Raw genomic sequence first — 25239 nt, forward strand, 5'->3', positions numbered from 1 at the left:
CCTGTCCTGGCGACAGGTAAAAGCCATGGCGGGTAACCGTCAGCAGTGGAGATCTCTGATTTCATCCCTTTGTTCTGCCGGACCGGCGAACATGGACACATAAATAAAAAAAAAATGTCAAAAAAAGACAAAGATACATGAAGAAAATCTGATATACTGAAATTAAAAATACATTGTCCATTGTTGAAAAAAATTAGTGTACATTTGACAATTTTTTTTTGTTTGCCAGAAGGGCATTGGGTTAAAAGGCCACTGCTACAGTCTTAATGATCGTCTTTTGTGACATACATTTGACAATGGTTCGTAATCGGCTGTTCGACGAAGCTTTCGTTCGATGTCGGAACAGGAGCGTTGTACGGTCGCCATGTCAACTTTGCGAATGCATCTCTTGATTCTACCAATCAATTGTTTGCAATTCGTGGCTCTCCAGTTATTTTTGTGCATTAAGGAACTCAAAATCCCGAAGAAATCTTCCATAGGGCGCACTGAGACACATTTATCGGGTCATGGTTTTTGGGTAGAAATGGGATCGAATGGATATTCAGGAACGATTGTGTTTTTTTGGCGCAATGCGATGTTGCTCTATCCGGCCAAAACACGTATTGTCCAGCTGCATGATGTTTTTGTAGAAACGGGATCAAAATTTTCTTCAAACATTCGTCTGGTGCACATCTTAATTGATAGCCAAACCAGAGGGATTGTTGTTGAAGACACGAGAGAGAGAACGATGTCCTTCTGCGCCATAATTTTGGCTGGATTTCTACTATCTTGCTTGCGAATAGTTGTTGGGCATATTAGGATATGGTAAACAGTCGAAACCGTAACATATTCGCTTTTTAAATGTTGTATCGTATACTTTTTGCCGAGATTTCGATGGCAATTCATAGAAGTGTTCACTTGTGCGATCAATCCTCGAAAATAATTCTGTGGTTTGGTTCCCATATCATGCTCATGCTAAAAAATTCATCCGTTATGATCTTCAACATATCTCATGGCGTGATCCGCTCAATTTGCCATCGTACGAGAATACGCGTGCGACACCGGTGAAACTAAGTTATTTTTAGACACAAATTGTACCTCATCCTCGTCTATAGATGTCAATCACCGAACAGGAAGTTTCTCATTTTCTAACCGGGACGACGCAGCTGTACAGGCGCGTACTACTTACTGCAACGGCTTATCACGTTGTTGACGCGAGTTAATGTTAGTCTCAATTTAAACCCCTTTTAAAGGCCGAGAAAACGCCAAGAAAAAATGATCCCAAATTAAGCTCAGAATTGCTCTAAACCCCTTAAAAAGGCTGGAAAAAGCTAAAAATAAAGCTAAAAGCTGTTAGAGTGCAGGACAATTGCAGGGCCGGTTACTACGATCCTATTGGCTTTAACAGCCTCTCTCAGTCCAGATTCGAACTTACGACGACTGGCTTGTTAGGCCAGCGTCATACCTCGAAGCCAACTGGGTGGTTTCTAAGCCCCTTAGGAAGGCGGAAAAGGCCAAAAAAGAAAATGATCCCAAATTAAGCTGAGTCTTAATTCGCAGCGCGTAGTAGTTCTCTCATTCCAGAAATTAGCGAATCAGAAGTTTCTAAGAGACGGTGCAGAAAGTTCATTCTGGAGGTTTTTCTTGTATGATGAGTTCGGAATTGCTTCGACTTTCCTAAGCTTCTTCGGAAAGCTGACAAATCGGAACAAGAAATGAAGCAATCACTTTTGCCCCATGCCTCAGTATCTAGTGAACTGACACGGGAAGGTAGTACCACGGGTACATTTGGACTAGCTTGTAAGCTGTTTCAATTCCGTATTTCTCAAACCGATCACAATTACGTAGCCTTATGATAAAATAATCGGTAAGTCGAATTTGTTGATATTTGGATTGTAGATATATTTTATTACCTAATGCAATTGCTTCCAACATTGTTCTGCATCGATAAATTACATCTGGGTTTATACCGGTAATTTTTGCAGAAGATTGCCGTTCACAGAAAAACGGCGAGCAGTGTTACCATCATTTGAAGTTCGTCTACTTCCCGACCGCGGTTTGTCGACACACAGTCCCATCTGCGTTTTGAACTGATGTTGGATAACCTTTTTTCGTTCCATAAGCTTTTGTTTATTCTGTGGATCTCTCGCTGACCACTTTATGATATTTGATTTCCTACAAATATTCCATTAATCCATTTAACGGTTGACAACGTTATTAGAATAATTTATTTTCAACTCCTGATCATGGTCGTATTCGAATGCAATATATTTATCAATATCAGATAAATTTTATTCGAAATGCATACGTATATATTCATAAATATTTACACAGCTTTCCATTCATATAATCATCGATTCAGACTGCAATACAATTTCTAACACTATAGTTGACCGTTGACTATAGCACCACTGACCGAAGAGGTGACAGCTAAATACAAACAACTCGCTCTTGACCTAAAGACTAATAGAATCAATAAAACTTACCCGTACCTTAGTTACTGTTCGGAATTCAAGAAGTCCAAGCAGTCCGAGCACCATAGGCCATTGTCGTCGTGTTAATTATGATTTATCGATTGCCTGTAACGAGTCGTGAAAAGAAAGCGGGGAACGCACAATTAGATGACGAATGGAATGAATGAATTAGAAACGCTAATTTATGCGCCAATCGCCAATGATGATACAGCACAAGTTGCCGACCACGTAGGCTACCTACTAAAATTGGTCGCAATGATTGAAAAGAGTACGTCACTGGTGAAATATGTGCAAAAACCGTTACCGAGCACTAGCAATACACAAATACAACGCAAAAGAAATCATTAATATTCTCTGCAGATGTGTAATAAAATTATTCTTTACCAAACCATTCATACCAAAATTACTTCAATTAAAATTTAACAAATCATGCTCCATCCTTCATATATCCGATCCTGCTCTAACGTATTATATTCGACGATTGATTTGTTACGGTTATCAACATCACCCCCGCTTAATGGATGTCAAATTACTTCACTCAAACGGCACATCAATTAGACAGCTTTCAAACTGTATGATTCCTACAATAATTCGACGTCATTCTTTGCCGTTCTTCTATCACACTCCACTTACGGATAGCGCTGTGGACAGTTCACTCCAAAGCAAATTAGATTTCCAGCCAACCCGTCCAGGCACTCACAAAAGACTGCACCGAATTGCCAACAAGAAACCTCTACCCGATGAGTTCAGAATAAAAACATAAGCAGCAGCTGCAGCCCCTACATCATTTCTGACAGTATCGAAACGAAAGTTTCGCGTGAAAGTGAGTAGCGGAAGTGGAAAAAATTAAGTTCACAGCAACACCAGGAATTGCAATGATCGATTTTGCAAACGATTTATCGGCCCCAGGAGCAGCTATCACAATAAACTAACAACAGTGGGATAACGAAGGTAAAACTGGCACAATCCCGACTAACATGAAAATGTTTCTAAAAAAAAGAGTAGTCCTTTTGGTGTCGATAGTGGTACCCAAATTCCCATTGTGCGCTAGCATGACGAATGAGTGAACAGTTCGACAGTGGATATGCCACGCAGTGCCTCCGATTGGAGTTATGTCTATTATCATAATTTCGATCAAATGTAAGCAAATTAACTGCATTCGGGCTGTACCTGTCCTAAAGCTGCACAGCTTTTTATTCTACCTCACCCAATCCCAGTGCAACCAACCGGAAGGTGCTTCTTAAAATGCAACTAATAGCTTTCCCCCGCAGCAGTACTTTACGAACTGGAGTGGAAAAACCAAATCCGTACCAAAGTTTACGATCGAGGGTTGCAACCGCACCGTTCCATTGCAGCACATTGCATTGACTGGTTTAGCACCTTCTCGTCTCTGTGATTGACTATGTGAGCGTGTGCATTTCCTCTAGCCATAAAAATTCAGCAGTAAATTCGATTCAAACCCAGTAAACACAATAATTTATTGCGCTTCATGCGATTGTTTCGTGAATTCCTGTCGTCGAAATCGAAGCATACTGGCAGTAATGAACGTGCTGCAGCACTCGCAAAGGCGTGACACAATTTTGGCGTCAAATCAAACTCACCCAGAATCAATGCGTTTAAACCCGACCGATGTTTAGTGTCGGTAGTCGCACATCAGATAGTAGGTACCACTCTTCGTTAACTGCAGGTCGAATCTATAAATTACAGCTAGACGTATGGCTTTACTTGAAATCCTTTGCTGGGCTTTGTTTGATTGATGGCGGTGTGAAGTTCAAATTGGATAATGAATGCCCTCCTAAGCATACCACCCAAAGCGCGTCCACACTGCGGTCTGGGGCAATCGTGGATGAGCTTCGTAGTCTCTGCCTGAAGTATTATTTTCCAGCAGTGAATGCAGACGTTATTCCCTTGTGTAACAAGCAACTATGTGAGACATGTGCTGATGATCAGATCAGAAGTCCGCACTTGCACAGCCGTATGTGTAATGTCACGGAAGTCCGTAGCGATTTGAGATGCGATAATAGTAATGTAGTTGAATGTAATTTATTCAGTTACTGAAACATTTCTTTCAGTTCAATGAAGTTATTTCATTATTGAAGATTTTCACTACCTGGGCTGACAGTGGATATTTTCAAAATTGTGTGTGGATTTCCATCTGTAAATAAATGTAGAATTAATTACTAGATTCTGTTTTATTGAAATCCATTCTAAAACCATTACTATAACAATTATTTACGATTAACAATGTTGATATAGCAAACAAAAACAACCCCTATCAAGAGGCTATGTCCTAACCAGGAGTGAAAACTATCGCTTCCGATGAATGATCTTGACATTGTAAATAACTTCTTCGCACGAAAGAAAACCATCAAGTAATGAACAAAAATGCCATCCTAAGTTCCGAACTGCGTCAAACATGCTGTGTGTTTGACGCGGTGGAAACTCTCTAAACGGATGTTGGCCGGATATTGCCCCGGTGCATGACACATCTGTTTTTAGACCGTTTTTCCGCGCAGACTGAAAAGCACTTCTCAGGACCGGACAGTGTGAACTTGTCAACGAACACCAAATCGGAGGAGCCTTCTGTAACTTAGCACTCTCTGGCTATTTTAGTCGGGCGCAGTCTTCATTGTCAGCAGCCTCTTCCATGTTATAATAGACTCAACCAGCAGAAACGGACTGGTGGCGATGTATACATAAGGTGTAAGTATAGTTTTCTAACAGCCGAACGGAACACGATAAGTCGCAGGTGAAGGTTGGAAAAAATGCTTTCTAAACACCGGTACCTATACTGACCGGACGATTAAGTGTTATACAAATAGAGGTAAACAGCAGCACCGCCCAAAAGGTGTAGGCAGGTAGTAAACCAAATCTGATTGCTTGAACCAAATCAATCGAAACGTTTCGGAAAAACCATGTTCTCGGACAGCTTTACGTGCTGTAGCCGAAATTCTGTTCGGGAATATCATTACCGGCAACAGAAAAGGTTGTCATAAATCAGAGCACATTTTCGGGGGTTTCCCCACTTTTATGGGCCAATGACCCACTAAATGCGTGCAAGCTACAACGCAATACTCCGAATCGGTATATTGTGACAATAATGTAGGTACATCTAGTATCCCTTTTGCCTTTCAGTTCGAGTAAACCAAGCAAAAACCACAGTTGGGTACATGTTGTTGATGACTGTAAGTGATTGAATATATGAAGGAAGATAGGAACATATGAAGGAAAATATGCATACGTAAAGTTAAAGCACAATATTTATCTAAATCGGTTCGTGTAGGTCATTCGACCCTTCCAGAGTCTGTTTGGCATTCGGTTGATAACAAAAAGTCAGCAGTAGTAAATTACGAGAAGGTTGTTGAATATATATGCAAGTGTTGCCATACGACGCCTCCTCCCCGGTAAACTGTCATGGGAAACGCAACGGTTGGCCTTCGGTGGAAAATCCTTTCATTCTACCTGGCGATAAACGCTACTTGCTACTTGCCGTGCCGATGTGATCCACAGTATCGTAAGATTGTGCCATAAAACGAAATAGAATTGTCTGCAGGTTCAAGTATAATAGAAAATATAGAATGATTGAGGTTGTACCACTGCCTTGCACGACATTGAGCAGAAAGCTTGCTAGCTAGCGAGAAAAGCCACAGGTTATATTGATCTTTAACGTTCAGCAGTGGTGTTCTTATTAAGGTTTGCGTTTCCATAGCCATTTAAAAAACAGGTCATAAACAATCCATTGTTGGGGTTATTCGAGTTGGATTTAAACCGAACCGAACACTAATCGAAGGATAATAACTTGTGTCGGCGATATTATTTTGCCTGATATTTTAGAATGTAAATGCAGTAACTAAGCCCCCGAATTTTCGTCCAGTGTTTCATTAAGCCATTTTACCATCAACAAATACAAAACTGTCGAAAATGTTCATTCAATTCGGGAGATAAAACAATCTAGTGAAACACATGGAATCACTGGCTACCAGCTCTCAATGAGACAGCCACGAATTTTTCGCAAAGGAAATTTATCAAGTGCGGTCATTTTATTTCGCTAGATATGCTTCCGATATTCAGCTACTAACCGTAGGGTTGCCAAGTGGCCGGTTTTTGGCCGGCCCGACCGGTTTTTCACCTGCAAAGCCGGTGGCCGGTCAATCCTGCAAAAAGGCCGGTTTTCTGACATATGAAGCCGGATTGGTACTTTTTGCCGGATTTGTTAAATTTTCTGATAAATTTATTAGCAATTCTGAGTAGTGGATCGATGAAGATAGCCAGTTTTGCAGTGACAATACTTTGCTTCTGACGGTAATTAAATTGTCCACCAGCACCAGAAGCAACTAGTTGTCACTCTGAAACTATAGCTATGCTATCTTCAATAATCCATTTAATGTTCGTTGTGGTTTCGATTCCGGCGACTACCCAAATAATGTCAATAACGCACATTACACATTCCAGGCAAATCCTCTAACAATATGCTGCGACACCCCCGCCCTCCCCCCCCCGCATTTTTTGAAGGCAGGACCGAGCGGCCGGTTTTTGTAATTTTGAGACTTGGCAACCCTAACTAACCGATAAACTCGGATATTTGAAAATTTAGATTTTAACCGTCAGATCTCTTAGTAAAAACACAACGTCGTTGAAAAAAGTTATGAACAATAGAGGTCCCAAGTTGCTTCCCTGAGGTACTTCAGTAAACTTACCAAACGGTTAAAATTTACATGGTCCCACAAAGTATTCTATCGCTAAGATACGAATTGAGCCATTCATTTACTTACTTATCTGTTCGTCCGGTTAGTTTCGAGGTACGATGCTGGCCTAACAAACCAGTCGTCGTATGTTCGAATCTCGGCTAGGCGGTGCTGCTAGATAAAGTCAGCAGGATTGTTACACTAACCCCGTAACTGTCCTCTAACAGCCGGCCGTGAAGTTTGTCGATAAAGAAGGGTCAAGTCTTAGAAAGACGCTTAAGCCAAAGGCTTTGGTGGTTTACCGTCCTAAGACAAAGCTTATTGAACAAGGTTTCTCCAGTTAACTCGGTTGTGGGCTACCGCTCTCCAATTCCTCGGACACCGAGTACTCTCCACCAGGTCGCGCTCCGTCTGATCTAACCATGTTCCTCACTGTGCTCCTGGTCGTCTTGTTCCTACCGGATTTGAGGCAAACACCATCTTTGTTCTTTGCAGGGTAGTTGTCCAGCATTCATGCAACGTGCCCTGCCAATCGTATCCGTCCAGCTTTAGCCACCTTTTGAATACTGGGTTCGCCATAGAGCTGTCCGAGTTCAGGGTTCATCATTCGCCTCGATACTCCGTTCTCCTGTACGCCGCCGAAGATCGTTCTTAACTCTCGTCGTTCGAAACCTCCGAGTTCTCGCAGCTCCTCCTCGAGCAATATCCATGTTTAATGCCCGTATAGAACAACCGGTATAATTAGCGTCTTGTACAGGGTACACTTTATACCGGGGCTTAGTCTGCTCGACCGCAATTGCTTGAGAAATCCATAGTAAGCACGACTTCTGCTGATAATATGCCTCCGAATTTCACGGTTGATGTCATTGTCCGCCGATACCAGTGAGCCAAGTAGACAAATTCGTCAACCACCTCAAACTCATCGCCGTCGTTCATTATACTACTGCCTAGGCGGCGTCGGTCGGTCCCGGTTCCGCTGGCCAGTAGGTATTTACCTTTAACCCAATCTTTTCTGCTTTGCGCTTTAGCCTGATGTACTGTTCTGGTACCGCCACAGATGTTCGGTCGATAATATCCATGTCATCGGCAAAGCAGAAGAATTGACTGGATTTGTTGAAGATCGTGCCATACCCGCTCGGTTCATAACATCTTGTAGCGCTATGTTGAACAATATAGAAGAGAGACCATCATCTTGATAAAGGGATTCGAAAGAACTCGACAATCTACCCGAAATCCGAACACAGTACTGTTTACCATCCATCGTAGATTGAATCAGTTTGAAGAGCTTCCTGGGGAAGCTATTTTCGTCCATGATTTTCCATAGCTCTATCTAGTCGATGGTATCATATGCGGTTTTGAAGTCAACGAACAAATGGTGCGTGGGAACTCTGTATTCACGGTTCTTCGGGAGGATCTGCGGCAATGTAAATATTTGATCCGTTGTAGACCGATCTTCGACGTAAACGGGTTGATAAGTTCCCACAATGATTTGGGATAGCACTTTGTAGGCTGTGTAGGCCGCATTGAGAATGGTGATCGCTCGACAATTCTCAGTCCAACTTGTCGCCCTTTTTTATTGTAGATAGGGCAAATAACCTCTCCTTTCCACATTCAGACGTGTGGCACTGCGCATCCTGGCCGCCCGCGCCGCGTTCTCCTTATCCCCTTACTAGCACAGTTGTTAGAAACTAGTTGTCACATCCGAAATACGACTAATTCTAGTCATAAATAAGTTGCTGCAACTAAAAGTGCCAAAAGTGTGCTACTTGGGCCTTCACCCTCCTATATTCATCATCAAACCAATCGTTCCGCTGATTCTGTGCCACATGCCCGATGGAACACTCCGCTACACTGCTGAAGGCTGTTTTGAAGGTGTTCCAACAGTCGTCGAGATGGGCTTTATTCAGCTCGTCCTCTTCCGTCAGCGCAGCATCGAGTGAAAGCGCGTAATTTGCGGCGACGTCTGGTTGCTTCAGTCGCGCGAGATCTAACCGAGGCTTGCGTCGGTACCGAATGTTGTTCACAACGAAGAGTTTTGGGAACATCTTAACCATCAGTAGGTAGTGGGCCGAGTCAACGTTACCACTTCGATAGGATCTGACGACGATAATATCTGAGAAGTACCGACCATCGATCAATACGTGGTCATTTGTGATTCTATCTGATTCGATGACCTTCAGATGTGCTTGTGTAGGAGTCTGCACTGGAAGAAGGTACTACGCACGACCATGTTTTTGGAGGTGGCAAAGTCGATTAGTCTTCGACCCGTTTCATTGTTCAACTGATGTGCGCTAAACCCTTCAAGCTCCAATCACCGGGTTGTGTTCCTCCTCCCAGCCGACCTGAGCTTTGAAATCCCCAGTGACGAGCTATGATATCATGTTTTGGGTAGCGGTTGAATTCACTCTTCAACTGCGCGTTGAATTCATCCTTCTCGTCATCCATCTCGAACTTCTGAAGTGAGGGTTGTGCACATTGATGAGGCTTATGTTGAAAAATCGATCCTTGATTTTCAACGGGCACATTCGAGGATGAATTGGTGACCAATCCCATTCACCCGTATCCGCATTTTACTCATCACTATAAAAACTGTACCCAGCTCGTGTATGTTGCCGTAGCTCTGGTAGATAGTAAGTCCAGCTCTGAACGTACGTACCGTTGAGCTCTTCCAGCACACTTCCTGCAGCGTGTAAGTTACGGCTAAACTCAGCCATGAGCGTCGTATGGACCCCCTGAACCAATGCCGCAGGATCGGCCTGCCTTTCCAAGTTTTCGCGGGTTAAGGGAAATGCTCGTGATGGATAACGGACAACTCGCGATTGGATTTACAATGATCCACAAATTTATTTATCGTTCACATTCACTTCTGGCTTCACTATTCCCACTTTCTTATAGACTATCTAGCATTTCTATCTTTCTGACGTTGACGGGGTCCCATTCGCACCTTCCTTTTTCCTCCAGAATCCGGACCACTAGCCACTCCGTTCCGCTCCTCTCCTTCCGCTTTCATCACTATAAACTTCCGTTACACTGCGGCTCTTGCTGTCAAGTGATTCGTAGTATGGCCTCTATTACAAGAACAGGGAACCACTTAACTAGATTGTGGCCGGCTCAGCGCTGGTCAAAACTCCGGCGCTGGTGATGAAACTTCCTAAATGTGACACGGCGGGGCTCTGTAAATTATAGCATGGACATACGGACTTTAGTAGACTGGCGACGGTTAACTTGACGAAGGGCGAATTAAGGCAAGGCAAGGGGAAATAAGTTTACCTGTAGTCCAATTAGCGTAGTTGACAGCTCTTTGAGCAATAGTATTTGCACTTGATATGTAAATTGTATCACTTTTTTACGTGTTATACGTTTAATTGACGACTGTTTCTACCAAGATAATATGCACAAGTGAGCTAATTGTATCTGGTCAAAACCTTTTGGATGTCTGCAGGTTATTCCCCTTAGCCAAAAGGACGTCGCTCTCGTCAAGTATATAAATAATCCCCGATCGTCATCTTTTCGCCACCTACAGCCTACGATCATCTGTGAGCGGTGTTTTCTTCCTGTTTTTCCCCTGGTGTCGGCGAATGGAAACTCGATGGGTGGTGGGCAACGTGCCTGGGGTATATGCCTCTATTTCTGACTCTAGTGGGGTGTTGTGAGATTCGTGAACAAATTTCTATCTTCTGTGGGATATCTTGTGGGAGTTACACATTAACCAGAACAAACATTTCTTACTTTTTTGAATCATAAAACAGATGAATAAAATAAACAAATAAATCCACAAATAAATAAAATAAATATAACAAATAAATCCACAAATAAACAAATAAATATCACCTTCATACTGGAGCCTACCGACGCTTACAAGCGCTAAGTCAAACTTGCAGCTTTTCAAAACATCGGAGAGCACTCGAGAGCTCGCTTGGAAGATGAAAGTTCGGCAGTACCACGTCCCGAGTTTCTAATCCATAGTCCTTTTTCGTCCTGTAGGTTTATTCCGATTATTCATTGCTTAATAGTTTTTCGTGGTGGCGGCTTGCCAGGTTTGCAGCACCAACCCCCTCGCCGTAGGACCAACGAAGTACAAAAAGCCCTCCTTCCCAGTCAGTATTCACTGTTAAAAGATATTTACATACAACCAGCAAAATGATTGCATATATGCAGCGAAGCTCGCTAGATGTTTAGCGATTTCAATATATTTTGAGACTGATGGTTGGAGTGGAATTTCGTGGAATATCAAATTTCTGCTTTTATTCATCAAAGTGGTGTTAAAAACCAGTAGTTATTGCTATATAGAACGTGTTTCGAAGACTCAATTGTTAATCCATGCGACGAAATTGATTTCAGAGGCAACTTATTACTTTCAACAGGAGTCTTCTCCTTCTCACCAGTCAAAAGCATACACACAAGAGTGGTGTTGTCAAAATTTAGCCCATTTCATATCATCACAAGAACGACCTGTTTCATCACAGGATCTCAATCTTTTGGTTTATATTGCATGCTCAGTGAAATTGCAAGCACAACAAAAGGGTTGCGCATACTTTGGAGTCATTCAAGCAACTTTTGTTTATTACATTACATATTTGGGATGATATGACTGAGGAAACCGTACTTATTAGTTGCGTTGTACGCCAGCGTAAATGCCAGCGAACGATAATTAAAGAAATGCACAGATATTTGGACTGCGTTTAAAATTTTTCCAATATTAGGATATGCACTTTCCAAAAAATGAATGTTTTACTGATTTTGGAGCTCTTGTTTTGATTTAAGAATGTTCATTTTACTGAGAGGGAACACCAATCACCCTGTACAACGCGGGAAACATATTACTAAAGTTTTCTATTTATTTCAAAAATAATAGATAAATTTTTATTTCACCGTACAAATTCCATATTACTGTCAAACAAATTTATGTCTTGAATTTTGTTTTGTGGTTCATTAACTTTTAGATCGAAACAAATTGAATTTATAGTAACCATCCCTAACTACAACGACTTACGATACTCTCGTTAGCAACTAAAACACACATTACAACTACACTCAAGGAACAGAGACACATTTTACCTTTTTTTTTAATTGTATTTCAAATCGGTGTTGCTAAATAATTAGTAACTGCTTACGCTCGGAATTCAATGAGAAACAACCAACTGGTATGATATAATCGGGTTTGCTTTCGAAACCGTATAGCAGGCCGCTTACCTCTCTGCCTCTGCGTGCCGGAGGAACGGTCACGTCGGAAAACGGCGTTTAAAAACTTCCCTTTCGGTATATATTTAAACATAAGCCGATCGCCGCTAAGTTATGCCGGCTTATCGCGCTGGCTGCCGTGCGCTCCACTACCTACTGGTTGTACTAGTAAACGCCTTCATCGTCTTCGTCACCGTTGTATGATGTGCCTTCAAGTGTAAACACTGTTTAGCGAGCTAAGTCGGTAAAATCTATATTGCACGTAAGCCGCTTAGTTTCTACTAGTCAATGGTGTATGTCGATGGTTGCGCAATTATTTCGGTTTCCATTAATCGTACTTTATGCTATCAGACCGATCTGCGCTTACTGAAACGAATCAATGAAAGGGAATTGAGCGCAAAATCATGTAAGGCTAAGTGCAACTGATCGATCAGCGGCGGATGAATAATTGTTTCAATTTCAGTCAAACGAACGTCAACCGTTGCTCATCATCTGATATTTCATCTAAACAGTTCCTGTCATTCCTGTCGGTCTGTGGATCGATCGAAGATTTCCATCTGTACTGCGGTGATAGGTTGGCATTAAGGTTCCGCTTGATCGCAGCGTTGAGCGGCAAACAATAAGCGATTGTGTTGTTACCTAGTCTGATGGGCAATTTATTAATCACGACATCCACGGCAGGCACCTCTGTGAACACGCGCCGAGCAGACATGAGTTTTTCGTTCAGGACAGGCAGGGATATGTAGTACATGTACCCCTATATAGCAGCAGCCTAGCTTTGGAAGTGCCATGCCAGAAAGACATTTTCCGCTCGATTAGCGACCGCAGCGGTGTGTGGTTAGCCACTTGATTGCCGTCGTGCCGGTTCAGTGATTTGAACTGGCAAGCAAAACGCTGCTCGTACTGACCGACTAGACTAAGCCAAAAGACAATTGTATGGCGTTGTACTTGGTCGATAGCGGTCATGAAATTAAAACTTCTTGATGCGATTTATTCTATTTTATTTGGTCTTTTACACGACAGTTTTTTCCAGACTTGAATTGGCAAGGAAAAGTAAATTACACCAAATGAAGATTTTGGAAAAATCTGCAGCAATAAATTCTTGATAGACCAGTCTACACCTTCAGATGTGTTCATTTGTAAATTGGTTGATTTGGCCTGAACTGGAATGGAATTCAATATTACTCAAAATTCAAAATTAGCAAATTTTTATCCACAATTTTGTATAAAATATCCGAAGGAAGTACAAATGCTATTAGATATAATAAAAGATTTTAAGCTTTTTTTTACTTTAGGACAACTGTATATAATTTCAGGGTATGAAATGGGGAAGGCAGCTTGGAAAAAACGGCCAACATTGCTCTAGCCATCCCAAGCCCCTAACTAGCGCCTCCACGTGGCCATGCCTGGAAATACTTTAATTTTTATAATTGAGTAGCCAACCTAGGAGGTGCGGTGTCGTGCGGTTTTCAGTTCCTAACCTTGTAAATGTAGTTTTAGGCAACCATTAAACCACACGACTTTATTTTCAAGTATTGTATTATTCAAACTATTTTTTTTTGCAAAATAATCTACTTTCAGAGAGCGAAATAAGGCGCTATATCCTTGGCCAATTGCAGCCTGGCTTCTGGTCTAAATGCCATTAGTTCATCCCCGAGGGTCCGGAGTATCACTTACTCCCAATACATACTCCCAACGTCTGTAAATAAATCATTATCTATGTATATGGGACGCGTTTGGTACTGGAGGTCCATGCTTTCTTCCTTCCCCTTGATTTCAAGGAGTTTAATGGAATTAGGTATTTTTTCTGGTTCCACTTGATTCCATGGAATTCTCTCTGCGGTACATGCTGCGTAGTTGGCCTGACCGTTGACAAGAAAAATGATTGATTCAAGTAATTGTCATTTTCCAGGATGCCTTCAAGATTTGGCTACGTTAATGTGAGATTAGATTAGATTAGATTAGGATAACTGTATATAATTTCAATAACTCGTTCTTAATTTTTCTGGCAATGCAAACGTTGTATCATATTAGGTCCTCTGGATGTCTTGAAAACACACCTTTACACAAAATACATCACACCTATTAGTATAAAAAATATTATAACAAATCTAATACTATAAGCGCCTTTTTTCGTCTGTTACCTCTATCTGTTCGTCTCTATCAGTACGTTATGTTTTCATACCAAGAGTCACAGCTCACTCCCTAAATGCTTTACATACGGCTGAAATTACAGCTGATGCGAGCAGCTCGCGAACACTCTTCGGCCAGGATTTGCTGTGAGCCCGAATAAGAAGTTAGTGTTATAAACATAACAATATTCACGTACAAATGACAGTGCCCTGGTTAAACTCCCAGCGCGGAATAGGCGAAATCTAGCGTTAGAGGTACATGTAGGCGCTTTGGTCATACATTCCGGTTATCTACGTTATAGTGAATCTAGAATTCGTTTTCTATTAGACGCGAGACACCACACGCGGGCTACTGTTAGTAACATATGTTTCTAACATTTCTGTGTATATTTAATATATTTCCCTCTTCCTTAGAAAAAAAACAACCAGTAGGGTGCACCATTTGGTACTAATGGGTCACTTACAGAATTAATGATAAACATTAAAGAATAGGATCATATCAAATCCAGTTTAATTGTATCCTCAAACTGCAACAACTCAACCGATTTTTTTACTACATCAATTAAGTTCAAAAACAAATGTTGACGTCAAGGTCTAAGGTCTAAGGTCTAAGCTCCAGCATTGAGTGTACATAATCCAGTACAATTTTTGCTTGTTCCTTGTCAAACCTGTGAGCCTGAGAGTCAATTATTGGTATAGTTCAGCATGCGAACCGCCTTTGCCGCACAACCGATAGGCATAAAGCTCGGTCATAAATTTGTTGGATATTGTTTTATCAACACTTCGTCTCTACCGACATACCGCCGAATCTGTAGGTTTCGAGTTCGTCAAATAAATTTTATTAAATGTCACTGTACAGTGACGCATGTCGTGCCAGGGTGCCTCGACCTAACCACCTTTTCATTTCCGTTCCGGTGGGTAGGAGAGGTAGATAATTTTTCTTTCGTTTTAATGCTCGTACAGATAGGATAAAGTCGAGAATAAACGTTAGCAGAGAGGTCTTTGTGTTCTACGAACTAAAGTTGCGTGTTTGTGAAAGCCTTTTATTAGCGATGCCACAGGCGAGATTGTATTCCTAACGTTACTTTGTACCTTCGGTATGGTTGATTTAATTAATAGTCTGCTGTACTCGAATAGCAGCAAAATCGACTATTATCAAGGACAAGACATATTCAAGATAATTTTTCTTTTTAATTTAATACACTACACAAAAAGAAGCGTTGCAGTTAAAAAATAACTTTTTGAAACACGTAATCAATTGGGTATCCTAATCATGGTAACCCTGCGTAATGCCAAATGAACTCAATCAATATTTTAATAAATAGATGCTTCACATAAATAAAATTAATTCAGTTGCATCGCTTGCTTGAAGCGAATCCTGAATAATAAGGTTTCCTTTCTTAATACGCAGTATTTATGAAATCGTCACTGAATCGGAGACCTTTCATAAAGCAAATATTACCACATCCTTTCCACCGGGCCGAGCTACGGCAAAAAATGGGCGCGGCCAGCAATATTGACTTTTAGCAATGTCTAGCATAGTAAGGAGCTACTGTTTTTCCCAAGCAATTCATCAAGCTTTAGAAAATCATCAGTCTACAGTCTATGAAATACCTGCAACCTGCAACCACAGACAAACAGACATAACACTCGTTTTCCATTCTTCGTACCGATTAAACCGTCATTTCAAATTTGGGCTTAGTTGGGAATGTCTCCGTTTTGGTCAAAGTGGCGCTTTTTGACGAAAGAAGGGGAATTTTCCATAAAATATACTTGCTACTTCGAGGAATACCCATGTTGCTACTTGATATTTGGGAATGTCGATCATAGATGGTGCTAGTGTTCAGGCTAAATGTGAGGTACGATAATTTTTGTTGATTTTTCTTCCAAGAGTTACGTCTGTTTGTCTGTGCTGCAGCGCTGCGGTAAATGGACGAAAACATGTAAGCGCGAGTTGGCTTTCGAAGAGGTGCATTTCGAATTAAAACGCCCGGCTCCGGCTGTTCGAATCACTTCAAGCCACTCCAGTGAATATTTCCAAATTCAGTTAAAGATTCCATTAAAAGCTTAAAACTTGAAATAACACCCCCCGTAATTTTGCGGGTGCTAATTTAACACTCGCTTGGTGATAGTATCCTCCCATATTACAGCATGACCACCACAACCAGCGCTGGCAGCAGTGGCAGCGAAACAATGGAATCTTGGCTAGCCATCGCACGGTTGGTGGTGGCTGTGCTAGTTTACTGCAAGCCTTATCTATACCTATAAAGAAGGATTTCTGTCTGTCTGTCTGTCCGTATGTTCCTTATAGAATCGAAAACTACTGAACCAATCGGCATAATAATATGCATGTAGAGATTTTTTGGGGCCAGGAAAGGTTTTAGTGATGGTTAGAAACCCCTCCCCCCACTAAGAGGGGGGGCTCCCATACAAATGAAACACAAATTTCTGCATAACTCGACAACTAATCAAGCAAATAGAACAAAATTTGGCATGTGGGTGTTTTCGGTGACAAGAATTTATTCTATGGTAAATTGAGACCCCTCCCCTCTTTATAAGGGGAATTATAACTCCTCTCCTCTTTAAAAGGGGGGGCTTCCATACAAATTTCCTCATAACTCGAGAACTAATCAAGCAAATGGAACCAAATTTGGCATGTGAAGATTTTCGAGGGCAAGAATATTTTCTATAGTAAATTAGGACTCCTCCCCACTTTTAGAGGGGGGGCTCCTGTACCAAAGAAACACAATTTTCCTCATAACTCGAGAAGTAATTTAGTAAATGGAACCAAATTTGGCATGTGGGTGTTTTTGGAGACAAATTTTTTTTCTATGATGAATTGGGACCCCTCCCCGTTTTAGGAGGGGGGGATCCTATTCACATGAAATACAAATTTCCTCATAACTGAAGAACTAATCAAGCAAATGGAACAAAATTTGGCATGTGAAAGTTTTCGAGGGCAAGAATATTTTCTATGGTGAATAAGGACCCCTCCCCACTTTAAGAGGGGGGGCTCCTATACAAACTAAATACAAATTTCTTCACAACTCGAGAACTAATCAAGCAAATGGAACCAAATTTGACACGTGGGTGTTTTTGGAGACAAAATTTTTTTTTATGATGAATTTGGACCCCTCCCCACTTTAGGACGGGGGGCTCTTATACAAATGAAATGCAAATTTCCTCATAACTCGAGAATTAATCAAGCAAATGGAACCAAATTTGGCATGTGAAAGTTTTCTAGGGCATGAATATTTTCTATCGTGAATTAGAACCCCTCCCCACTTTAAGAGGGGGGCTCCTATACAAACGAAATACAAATTTCCTCATAACTCTAGAACTAATCAAGCAAATGGAACAAAATTTATCATGTGGGTGTTTTTGTAGGCAAGAATATTTTCTATGGTATATTTTCTATGGATTTCCCCACTTTAAGAGGGGGGGGCTCCTATACAAATGAAAAACAAATTTCTTCATAACTCGAGAACTAATCAAGCAAATGGAACCAAATTTGACATGTAAGTGGTTTTGGACGCAAGATTTTTTTCTATGGTGAATTGAGACCCCTCTCTTCTTTAGAAAGCGAGTTATGGCCCATCTCCCCTTTAAGAGGGTGGGCTTCCATACAAATGAAATGCAAATTTCCTCTTATCTCGAGAACTAATCAATCAAATGGAACCAAATTTGGCATGTGGGCATGGCAGAAATTTTTTCTATGGTGAATTACGACCCCTTCCCCTTTTTAGAGGGGAGCTCCCATATAAATGAAATTCAAAATTCCTTATAACTTGACAACTAATCAAGCAAATGGAACCATATTTGGCATGTGGGAGATTTTGGAGTCTTGAATTTATTTTACGATAGTTACGATAGTTAGTCTCACCCCTGTGGTAGGGGGATATGGACTCTCATACAAATAAAACAGAAATTTTTGCGTAACTCAAAAACTAATCGAACTCGAGAAATTCGAGACTCTTCCATAAAACATTAGTCAATACAAGACCACAAAAACTATCTATAGTAACACTAGATCATTCAGGACAAGACGGTCGCGAGTGTTGCCGGTGACCCGCCGTCGGAAGCGCCGCCCACTGGGGGGCTTGCAAAACTCGAGATTGTGACAAAAATCATCCGAGATTCATGATTTATGTATAACACAGGTTAATTTGTGGCAATACGAAGTTTGTCGGGTCAGCTAGTGGCATATAAAGCGACCATTGTGTATGATTTTTCGTGCCGGAAACTTTCTCTTGCTTTACGTTTTACCTGCACCGAAAAGCGACAGTCTAGATTAACATATTTTCGCAGTTCTGTGACCGCAAGGGGAACAATCCGTTTTCAGCACCTTTGTGACAACGGAGCCTTGATTATACGTCTCCTTAGGAGCCTTTGATAGAACCGCAACTTGCGAGTGTCTAGTTTCGTGTTACAATACATCATGGCAGCTTAGTAATATAGCAAGTCATCGTCCAAAATAAAAAATAAGTCCTTGGCGTTGACTGTTAATAAAGATAATAAAGATTTGCGGGACTGACGTCGATCACTTTGTCAGTTCTATCCATATATGCAAATATACGACGTCTACTGCTTCTAATCTTATTGAATAGAAATTTAAAATTTTACAAATCAATCATTCAAAATATTGCCTATCGCTAGGTACACGTTTAACCAATCTTCCAAGCATAGGTCGAATATTACTATGGGAATGTCTTCATCTTTTGCAGTTATAGGGTATGTTGCTGCTTCGTCGTAATAGCCTATTCCCGTCCTATCCAACACAAATTATTTAAAATATCAGCATTTTTATGACACACAATGCAAAACTAGTTATTTCCTAATATTTTAGTTTATACGCGATCTATCAAAGTGAGCTGAGATCTATTTAAATGCTTTTAATCATTAAAGAAGTCCTACCAGCCAGATTTCCAACGTTTTTTCGTTCGACGAAGAAAATGTCGACTAATTGTTCTAATTTCCGTTATTCATAAATGAAAATAACTCACACAAGGCATTGTCGTTATTCTACAGCCAGGAAAACTTACCTGAACTGCAGAAATTTTGCAGAATAACATTTATCATGCCGTCCTACACAAATACATGCGCGTTAGCTTCGTAAACATTGTTGTGATTTTTAGTTCGGACGATGAAAAATTTTGATGGACGGATTTTAAAACGGTACGACGAATTTAAGAAATGAAGTCAGTTGCGTAATTTTAATAATATGCTTTAATAATCGCTTTTCAGTGATTTCAAAGTTCACGGATCGGAAGGTAAATGTGTTTTAGTCAAATCAGCACAAGAACTTTTGGAGTATTCATTAAATCCATCCAACAAATGATGAAAATTAGAATGGCTTTACTTAATACGACGGGAATTAGAAATAAACTCTATATGAATCAAACCAATTTTTGAAGTCTTCGTACGAGCGGAACTGCTGTTCAGGCAATGTGCCACCAAATAGTGCAAGTAATAATCGAACGATGATCTGGGGGGTGGAATAGGATTTGCTATTTGAGTGTTTCCAAGTAAGTTTTAACGTAAAAATAAAAAAATAAGAAAACTTATCCAATTTAATTCTACTATGTGTATTTTATTCACTACAGATACGTATTTCGCCTACGACTTGCAGGCTTCCTCAGTGTCTGTTTTCGAACTCGAAACTGTTCGTTTTTTATTTATTTTTAGGTTTCGTATTCTACTAAGACGCTTCAAAAACTTTAGTCAAGTTTTAACGTGTTTACGAACGCGAAGCCCAGCGTAGTCATGTTGTAAAATACATGTTTCATACCTCCCAGCTAGCACCAACTCGTATATCAATGTACGAAAACTATCGTAAATATCTCCTAACAAACTCGAAATCGTAACTAAAGCTGGATAAAGTGGAATCAAGTTGATTTTCTGTCGTATATAATGATAATGACTGACATACATACGATTTTCAGCGCAAAATCGTAGAGTAGTACGGAGCGACTCGCGCCTAATCGGATATTATCGTATATAAATACTTATATAGTCGTAACGCTCAAAATTATTTGTAATTACGTATATCGCCTCCAAAATAGTATGGATATGCCAATTTTGCGCATGAAATACGATTTATTTAGCATGTATATCTGTACGTAACGCTGATTTTTACCTTTTTTATACATATGAAAATGCTAGCTGGGCTGTGCTTGTACAAAAGTAATTTTTCTCGCGGTGCTCAGTTCAATCGCATCAATTGAAGCGATGTCGGTCCCAAGTGATGGGTTCGTTCAGTTTCTACAGGTCATAATTAATAACACCAATCTAGTCTCATTAAAGGCTGGTTAAAAGTTAATCTGGTCGCATAGAACAACTGAAATTCGGGACTGGAGTATCGCATTTTTTCGTAATAGAACTCATCATCATCATGCTTCTTCCACTTCGAGCGCATTTCTTTAGTACTAATGGCTGTCCCCCCGCTTCGTCGAAGTCGCTGTTTGCAATTACCCAAAATCTTTCAATGGGTAGAGCCTCCGCAGTGGCTGCTAGCTAAATCAGACCAAAAATATAACGTTACGTCAACGTTTACGAATGAACGGCCAAATCCATTTCTCTAAGTATTCTTCCATGTATACAATTGATGTCATTGTTGAAGAAATGATGAAAACCTCAGTGTTCAGTTCACAGCTGGCACATTCCTTGCCAGATCACGGCATTATTTCCGAATTTATCAGCAAGCTTATACTTGTCTGGCACATAGACACGCCCAGCTGCAACGTTAAATTTATGACCGGGAAGTAGCCCAGAATCCATTTTCACGTAGATTTCGTCGTTCATCAAAATACATCCGTTGAATTTCATAAAAATTTGCTCGTTCAAACTCCTAGCACGCTTCCTGGTTACTAAAGTATGCTTCAAGTACCGATTCGGATGTTTACTGGCACTGTAAAAGACCTATAGCATCCTCGAGTAAAAATATTCCGTGTGATTTGATAGTTGGCATCGTACCTTCTAGCCATACCTGGGATGAAAATACCGGGATTGGACTTAACGCACCTCAATATCTTCCTGCTCAGCTCTCGGTCCCTAATTTAGGGTTTCTTGTAAGTTCTTCGCCTCCTTTCCACACCAAGAAGTACCTACATAATCCTTCAGAACATTGATTTTGGCATTTTTGGCACTTTAGCCAACTTTAATCTACACCACTCTGGATTTTCCAGATGTTTTTGAAAGTTTTTCCACGTCGTTGGAGTTCCATTCTGCTCTGCTCCGCAATGTGGTAGAATGTTTTGGCGAAACTTGCATCAGTTATTCTTCATAAACATGAAAACCCAGTTATATTAAATAGTTCCAGTTCCTACCACAAGATGCGTGCCGTTGACGGACGAGGGGCTTCCAGATTGACTTCTAGTTAGATTTTAAATACACAGCACAACCTTCCCAGTGTAAATATCTCGGCCACCCGGTGGTGTAGAAGCATGACTAGACAACTCCGTAAACTTTTCTTCTTTGATTGCTATAATAAATTCATGTTGTGTCAGCCGCTACAATGCCAAGAAGAAACTCTCTCCTTTTTTTGCTGCTGAAGCATTGATTCAAAGACGAAAAAGGATGCTCAACGTCCCATGGATTCAAATCATAAGAAATCCAAGTTCTTACATTTAAATCCTTTCCTAATTCTGGAACTGGAGTCCTCTGTGATTCGAGGGTTACGCAATATCAGCGAAACGCGGAGGTTCGCATCAACCCGCGTATCTCATAGCGTAAAACTAACAAACTACAATCGCGAACTACGCTCTCTTTATTTAATTATCTACTCTTTTTCCTTGATGTCTTGTCCCTCTCTAGGGATTGGGATAAGAAATATTGATAAAAGACCTTAGTTTCATTGCTTTCGTCCATTGGAAAAACTATCGTTATACAGATAAAAACTGAATAGGTACTAACTTAATCCAACACATTTTTAGATTACAGCCAAAACGAAAATCACTCTGCAAACTTGTGATGGCCCTTGACCTCTTGGTCCTTACCCCCATCCCATAAACATCTTTCGAGTGGGAGGGACAATTTATCTCTTGGATACTTTGAAATCCCATTTATTTAACATTTACGTTCAAATTCTCATCTCATGCTCTTTTGTTTCTAATCAGTCGACTTGTTGCGTCGTTCTCCCGCGTATGTCCATCACAGTATTGCTAATTTTAGATACTCATAATTACCACCAATTAACTCATCCTAATCTGTCTATTACTGTTAATATTTTACCTGTCTCACCTTTGCAAACAACAGGAAACCTCTCACATGTGAGCGGTTCTGCCTTAGCAGACTAACTTGCCTTGACCTTAACCAACTGACCAGTAACATCATCGCCTTCAGTGTAACTACGCTTTCTATTAACACAATATCCTACATTTCGGCACGCAGCCAGCGAGATGTAAACCGATTAGGTAGCATCTCATGCCCCGTCACAGCCACCCTCGTAGGTTTTCATGCTTATTTTCCTAAAACATTACGATAATTGACCTGCTTTTATCAAATTCAAACATTTTCTCTTGAACGTCGTCAGATTTGTTTCTGTCTTTAGTCTTCCAGGTAAATAATTATTATTGAAAGCTTGAAAACCTTTAAAGAACAACGAATTTTGCGCTGTTGCCATTGTGCATCCTGGCAGACGAATATCAGGTGCTCTCCTTGTGTTATACGAATGTACGTCTGAGCCATGACGTTTTCCGTTAGGTAGCTTGAAGTAAGACCGAATTTTGAAAACTAAAACAAAAAAACTCTGCTCCACAGACAACCACTGCATATACTGCCTCGTTGCAAGTATCGGTGTTAACCTGTCACAGCCAAGAATGAGACGCATTTTCTTGGATTCTTTTTCGTGCTGTTTGTTTGCCAAAAATAGAATAGACGCACAATATTCAAAATGTGGGGCTACGATTGCATTACATAACATAATCTTATTTTCTGTAGTTAGCTTGCTACGAACTCGACACAAAGCCCCGAGTTTCGGTGCCACCTTTAGCCTTGGTTTTTTAGTGATCAATATGTATTTTGTTTTCTTTATATTCAACATTAACTTGTTTTCTTTGAGCCACTCCACTATTTTGCTAATGTCTTTTCTTATCAAGACGTATGCTTCTTCGATGCTGTCTGCAATTACGAACATCACAGTATCACCTGCAAACAGGTTCACGTCGTCTAAGGTTATCGTCTCTTTTATGACGTTTACATACAATATAAACAGTAATGGTTCTAGCTCACTGCCTTGCGGAACACCAAGCTTCACAGCGACTGACTCAGACACGACTCAATTGTATATTGTGATTTGGTTCCTTGATGTTAATTAACTTTTAAACCAGCTGAGAACCGTTCCTTCTAATCCAATCTTCAATCTAGATTCGCTAGTTCTATGAATATTGAAACAAACTATTAACACTTTCATGTACAGAGGTACAGATGCGATAGAATATGATGAAGTAGTCTCCCCGTAAACACCCTTCGAACTTCGAAAGTTTACCTTCACTGGCTGGTGAAATTTTAATAAGTATCGATTTTCACGCCCATCCAGAATTCCCTACATATATTCGCCTGGGCAATTCAATACATTCACATGTGCGAGGACCGGCCGTCACTCCTTGCCCCCGACAACGGGTTCCGCGCACCGTCTTTGCGAGCTTCGGCTTCAGGTGACTTGCAAAACAAATCACTAAACTTTAAAGGGTGTAGGGTGTCGGTCGCGGAGACAAGATATGCAGTACGAGGGAATTGAATGTGAGCCCAGTAGCAAAAATTTTCCAAGGCCATTCAGCCATTGAGTCACATTGGTGACATGATAGTTTGCTGCGGCAAATATGTGATTCGCATGTTATACTAGCAGTAGTAAAATACAAAAAAAAAAGCATGATACGTGATGATATACGATTAATGTACCAAAAACAGATAAAATACTTTCTGACGTCTTCCTACGCTGTCCAAAATCGTTTGAATCAAACAATATGCAGCCTTCTGCCAACAAAAAAAAAAGAGAAAGCAAACTGAAATCATGTTAATGGAATCTATGCTAATATACCGCAATTACTTTACTTAAACGTCATCGTTTACTTCAGTAACTTCACCACACTGAGCCAACTAAGAATGTGACTCACTCAGTGTCCCTTCTTCGGCCGATTCAACCCCCTTGTTGTGGTCGACCACTTTGTATCGGAGGAGCTGGTTGGTAACAGTAACACAATCGAGTTATGTTTGCCCAACAACGTTGCTCCGGCGTACACAACTCTAGTACGCCTCAGTTCCCTCTGTCAGCGGGTTAGCGTTTGTGACACGCAATATCTATGCGATAAATGGCCGACTTGCCTGACCTGGCTAAAACCGAATAGGTATAGGTGTAACTTCCTTCATGCACAGTCTGGATTTCGCGGCTCCTGAACTTTGTGCAAGCACTAAAAAACATTAATTAATTACAGCAGAAATCCTTTTCCCTAAAACAGTTCCATTTCCTTCGTTGGTCGTTGCGGTGCTCTACGATCCAAATCGTATGCCTCAAAGTAATACGCCTTACCGAGGGTGGCATATTCTTGGCCCAAAATGAACCACTAACGACCAATGTAATTTACTGACCTAGTATCAGTGAAACAAGTTGTAAATTTTCTATCGGATAATAGCAAAGTTGACGGTTGATGGTTTTAAACTTATACCGCTGCACAAAGATTACATATAAAGTTTAACAGGTTCGTGTAGACGCAGCATTTCGCGTTTCTTCTTTCTTATTTTGGATTATGACAGTGATTTTTTTTAACTTTTGTTGTTTTTCGTCCGGCAAAT

The 25239-nt window shown here is 40.7% G+C and overlaps 1 protein-coding gene across 4 annotated transcripts in view; it reads right to left on the reverse strand.

Annotated features, from left to right (window-relative positions):
• The window catches only part of LOC128740575 (tubulin polyglutamylase TTLL5), a 55561-nt gene that overhangs the window by 27798 nt on the left and 2524 nt on the right, over positions 1-25239 (reverse strand). Inside the window, exons 1-2 of one of the 4 annotated variants that reach the window (XM_053836147.1) lie at positions 4055-4135; positions 2472-2558 (exon numbers count right to left, since the gene is read on the reverse strand). The gene's annotated coding sequence lies outside the window, so the exon portion shown is untranslated. Of the gene's footprint in view, positions 1-2465; positions 2559-2851; positions 2949-4054; positions 4136-25239 lie in introns of those variants that run through there. The other 3 variants (XM_053836155.1, XM_053836140.1, XM_053836136.1) reach the window with 3 other exon arrangements.

This window comes from Sabethes cyaneus, chromosome 1 (assembly GCF_943734655.1).
Source record: "Sabethes cyaneus chromosome 1, idSabCyanKW18_F2, whole genome shotgun sequence".
NCBI lineage: Eukaryota > Metazoa > Arthropoda > Insecta > Diptera > Culicidae > Sabethes > Sabethes cyaneus.